This window comes from Canis lupus, chromosome 12, assembly GCF_011100685.1.
Source record: "Canis lupus familiaris isolate Mischka breed German Shepherd chromosome 12, alternate assembly UU_Cfam_GSD_1.0, whole genome shotgun sequence".
NCBI classification, from domain to species: domain Eukaryota; kingdom Metazoa; phylum Chordata; class Mammalia; order Carnivora; family Canidae; genus Canis; species Canis lupus.
This window is the reverse complement of record NC_049233.1, coordinates 40,281,992-40,288,010: the sequence shown is the minus strand read 5'-3', so window position 1 is coordinate 40,288,010 and position 6,019 is coordinate 40,281,992.

The window sequence follows — 6,019 nt, the reverse complement described above, 5'->3', positions numbered from 1 at the left end:
CCTGTGCACTAAATTGCTTTTTATCACTCTTTGATTATCTTAATATTAGTGCATTTACCTACCTTTTATTTAATTTGGCCACTGGAATTATTATATTTACTTAGCAACTACTCTCTAAAGGAGATACATTGATTTACTTTGGTTTGCCCTCAAACTGACACTATACTTAACCCATGTTCATGATAGTTAAGAAGGTTTTTCCTCTTTGCTAAACAACTACAAAAGAGAGGTGGACAGTGTCTGAGTGATGTAATATAATAACTCTCCTGAGCATTGCTTCATTACGGATGGATTATGCTGCCAAGAAGACATCTGTAATTTGTTTCCCTGCATGTGAGTGTATGTACATGAGGACAAGAGCTCAAATGTCCCCCTTGTTATATAGTTTATTATTATTTTTCACCTCTTTATGAACACTAGAGTAACTCTATTCAGAACATAGAAATTAAAACAAAGTAATAATAACAGCCACTCTTTATAAGTGCTTCTTATGTTCTAGGCTACCATGCTGAGTGTTTTACATACATTTGGCCCATTTAAGTCTCATAACCCTATGAGGTAGGTATGTAAAACCCACATGTTATGAATAAAAACCTGAGGCTCACAGAGGTTTAAGTAGTCTGCCTAAATTAATGTAGCTGGAAAGTTATTTTAAGTCAAATCTGATTTTTTTAAAAGATTTTATTTATTTATTCACGAGAGACACAGAGAGAGAGAGAAGCACAGACACAGGCAGAGGGAGAAGCAGGCTCCATGCAGGGAGCCTGACAAGGGACTTGATCACAGGTCTCCAGGATCATGCCCTGGGATGAAAGCGGTGCTAAACCTCTGAGCCACCCGGGCTGCCCCATATCTGATTTTTTTTAGCCACTCTTCCAAAACCCTTCAAGATTTTCACTTCAGAAAAGAAAAACAAAACAAAAATAAATAATAATAATAATAATAATAATAAAGATTTTCACTTCAGGTCTTGACTAACTTCTCCAGAAACAACCTCTTTGTCCTTAACTCTCTTTCTCCATGTTTAAGTTACTTAATTCCATAGCTTCTCCTCCTCTACACATAAAAATGTTCCACGTTCCTTCCCACTCCCAGCTATCTTCCCTTCACCCAAGATCTCTTACTACCCAGCATTTTATCTTTTTGTTATCTTCTAGACTTTGCCAAGTGGATGACTAGGTGCCAAATAAAATCACAGGAGGAAAAGATAAAGCATCTCATCTTTCTCTCTTAAGCCTTCCCCTCTTCAACTTCCTTGTTGGCAAGTGTTCAAGTTCTCCAGTTTCCCCAAGCAGGCCCAGTACTAAAAATAGCCCACTCTGCATGGTAGTACAGGTAGCATTTCCTGGGAATGAGGGCCCCAGTAAGAACAACTGGTACAGTGAGCACGGGGTCACCCTGGACCTCTCCCCTGCACCTGCTGCCATGATGCTTAGACTTCCGCAGGAATTTGTTCATAGACACTCTTGGACAGATCAGATCAAAAGGAACTGGTGTGTTTCCTCTTCTCAGATGAGAGTGGCATAACTTATGGTGGTTTCAAGGACATAAAATGCGTATAATTGTTGAGGTAGAAATATAATTCAAGCTTGTCAACCAACTAAGCAAAGAGGCTTGATGAGAAGTGTTAATTGTACTGCTAATGTTTAACAAAATCTAATTAAACTCACTGCAAATTGTTGGAGGAAATTTTTTTCATACACACATAATATTTGGGGGGCCATTTTTAAAGGAAGAGTACATTTAAAAGAAGACTCCCCTCCCTGCCAGGACAAAAATAGAAATGAAATTTTTAAAAATTGTATTTCTTTATTCATGAGAGACACACAGAGAGAGGCAGAGACATAGGCAGAGGGATAAGCAGGCTCCATGCAGAGAGCCTGATGTGGGATTCGATCCTGGGACTCCAGGATCATGCCCTGGGCCAAAGGCAGGCACTAAACCGCTGAGCCACCCAGGTGTCCTTAGAAATGAAATTATAAAGGGAAAATATATATAAATCCATACTCTCCTCAGTAATGTGTTATGAAATAATTTTTTCTACAAAAAATAGCTTTATAATTTTTATTATAGTAATAATGCCTCTTAACTTCTAAAAATTCAACCTGATATTAAAGAAGAGAGTGAAAATTACACAAAATCCCCACCCTGAGAAAAACACGTTTTGTGACAATCCTTTCTGCATACACACCTAGGCCTGAGCCCATCAGTTCATTTCCCTAGCCACAGGGAATCAGAAATGCAGCCAGTTGGGGCCAATGAAATGTGAGAAGAAACTTGCTGAAAGGTTTTTTTTTTTTTTTTTTCCTCACTCTAAGAATAGGTCATGAGAAGAAATTGGCTCTTTTTATCCTAGCCATTGTCAAGTGTAGATGTCACTTCTAGAAAAACTGCTGTAGCCTCCTTGATACCAGCTTCAGAAGGAAGGCAATTCAAAAAACTGGGCAAAGATGAGAGAATAATGGAGAAATGATTTGGATAAAGACACTGAGTTAAGCCATTCATAAAGGCCACCCTGCCTCTAGACTTTTAGTCATGTAAGCCTGTAAGTTTCCTTCTTGTTAAAGCCTGTATGACTTGGATTTCTTGGTACTTCAAGCCAAATGCATCCTAACCAATATAGGTATTTTTTGCCCTAAGAACAAGCTTAATATTTACAAAGATCAATCATGCAATTTCTTAGTAATCTGGTTACTAACTTGCTTTGTACAATATCCCCATTATATAGGTTATACACATGATCTCCTAAATTTTATCTTTTAAAAATGTTATTATTTTATTTTTTAGCATTTAAGACTAATGAAATGTTTTTTATATATCATGTGAGGTAAATGGTCCAATGTTATTTTTTTAATGAATAGCTAATTATGCAATTTCTAATACGAAATTAAATTATATTCATTTACTAAACCATTTTCCCTCTTTTGAAGAGAAATACCACCATTATCCTACATTAAGTTCCCATGTATTTTGCAATTTTTTATTTGGTCTACTAATCTATTAGTCTATCCTTATGCTAATATCCAACCATTTTGATCATGCTAACTTTATAACATTTTAATATCTGGCAAGGAATCTCATCATTATTTTTCATATTCATGCATTTCTTAACTTCTCTTGGACACTTATTCTTCCATTGAAAATGTACGATAATTCAATTTCTTAAAAACATAAAGATTTAAATTGGAACCTAAGTGTATAGAACAACATGGGCAGAATTGACAAATTTATGAAATTAAGTCATCTTTTGCAAGAACGGGTTATGGGTTTCCATATGTTCAGCTCTTGATGAGCTCTTCAATAAGATTTTATGGTTCTCTTCTTCCAGTCCCTGCACTTTTCTTATTAAATTTATTTCAAAATATTTTAAAGTTTTTATATTATTATCTGTAGAGTATTTCTTACATTTCTAATTCTGATTATTTCTAGTATAGAGCCATACTATTGCTTTTTAAATAAGTATTGCCTACATAGGCATGTTACTAAATTCCCTTATAACAGTATAAAACTAGTTCCTTGGGTTAATGTCTAAATCACATTTGCTCTTGGTTTTACATAAGTAGTATTTATCAGATTTAGGTAGTTCCCTTTTATTCCTATTTTGATTATAGTTTTAGTAAAAATGGCTGGTGAATTTAATAGTGCCATATAGCTAGCTAGTAAGGGGCAGAGCTGCTATCGAACAGACAACCTACTCTTAGCCACTACATTATATTACTGTCTCCGTAAGAATAACCTCCTGTATTCTAACTATTTCTACACCAATAGTTCTACTAAACTTTCCCTTTAACTCCATTAAAACACACAGTTTCTTGTAGAGTCTTTGGCTCTATCAGACTCCTTCTTGACTTCATTTTCTTCTATTTGGATTTAACACGACTGTCAATCACTTCAACTATACTTTCCCGAGCCTCCTTAATTATTTAGAGCTATCCTCTCTGTACTACAACTTCTTTTCCAAGCCCTACTATAACTGTAATTATTGGTTTTTTTTTTGTTGTTGTTCCTTCGCTCAGGCTGGCAATCACAGCTATAGCCAATGGCAAACTCACGCTGACTGACTTCACTATAAACACATGACCAAAGATCCAGCTGGGCACTTGGCCTGCCATTGCTCTGCCGTTCTTTCCCTTCTATCTACCTGGCTGTCTTTCCCATTCTGGATAATAACAGTCTCCTCAACTGCCCAATAATTTTATTTCCCTCAATCTTGCCACTGACTTTCTCAGCAGATGACTTAATTTCTAATATTATGAGAATGTAGTGTCCATCACAAATAAACTCTTTTAACTTCCCCTTTTCCACCTCCAATTTTTTCTGTATTTTTGTCCCTCCCTAAGCTTTCCTACTGTGTCAGAGGAAGAAGAGGTCCCATTTCTCTCCAGACCCCTTAGCTTATGATCTTGAATCCATCTTTTTCTGCCTCTTTTGAATTGTATGTCCATTAAGTATTGACTTTCGGATTTGTGTTTTGGTCAGAATCATCTATACTCTACTGCAATAACAAAAATCCAAAAATCAAATGGCTTAATAAAAAATTGTTTTTGTTTATTCCTTCTACCAAAACAAACTATTGTGGATCTAGGCAACTCTCCAGGGCAATTGTCTTTGATGTGGCAATTCATGAATTTAGGTGGCTAGGATCATGTGGTTTCCCACAGCAACATGAGACCCCATTGGTTCCCACTGCAGGGGAAGAAAGACACTGGAAAATAATACAGGGGCTTCTCACTGCCTCAGCTCACAAGTAACACACTGGACTTTTGCCCACAATTTATTTACCTGAACTACTCAACTACTCAAATGACCTGGCCAGACGGTAAGGGAGCTGGAAGTGGAGTTTTCTTTGAAAACTCCAAATACAAAAAAGATTTGAGGGCAGTGTAGAATGGTTTCTTCCACTTTTGTATCATTCATCTCTCATTTTGCTGAATCTTTTGCCTCTACAACAAATAGTGTCAAGTCTAAACTGTCTTGAAAAGTGCCTGCCCACCATTTCATCTACACACCTTCTCTGATATCTTCCCCACATTCCAGCAACACTGCACTGGTTGACGTTACCCATATGTCTCATGTCATGTGCCTTATTGTCTCTCTTCATGAGATTCCAGTTTCCATGCAGGTCGATGCTCTTTCTTGGAATGTGTTTTCTACATCCCTTGCCTCTGCAGCATCCCTGTTCATTCTTCAAAGCAGCCCAAATTTTCTCTCTTTTCTGTAGCTTTCTGTAAATCTTATAGACAGAAAGAAGGCTTTTGTATCTGCAATTTATAAATAACCCTATTTTAGCCTATATCATAGTGTATTATAATTACTTGGATGATTTCTTGACTTTCCATCTAGACTATGAGATCACTGAGGGAATAACCATATTTTATTGATTCATATACTCAGTACCTTACATAGTAGTGCCTGGAACATAGAAGACTTTCAGCAAATGTTTAGTGAATAAATGGCTGAATAAACCTATGTGCCATAAAATTTCTGAAAACTGACAATGGAGGATGTATGTTGCAGTTTTTGAGGTATTATTTATGTTGGGATTCTGTTTTATTTTTTAAAAAGAGAAAAGAGGGCAGCCCGGGTGGCTCAGCAGTTTAGCGCCGTCTTCAGCCAGGGCCTGATCCTGGGGACCTGGTATTGAGTCCCATGTCAGGCTTCCTGCATGGAGCCTGCTTCTCCCTCTGCCTGTGTCTCTGCCTCTCTCTCTCTCTCTCTCTCTCTCTCTCTCTCTGTGTGTCTCTCATGAATAAATAAATAAAATATTTTTAAAAATAAAAAATAAGTAAAGAGAGAAAAGAATAAATAATTAATTTAAAAAATTAGTTGGTAGAAGTAGCTTGAGAAAGAATTACTAATAGTATTATATTATTCATGCAACATCAACTAAAGATAGCATGACACAAAATACATACTAAACCAACTATCCATTTAGAAGAATTAAAGTATTTCTCAATATTTATGATGCAATGCTATGCAATAAGTGTTGGGGTACCCTGGCATGTCTCCCATGACTAGT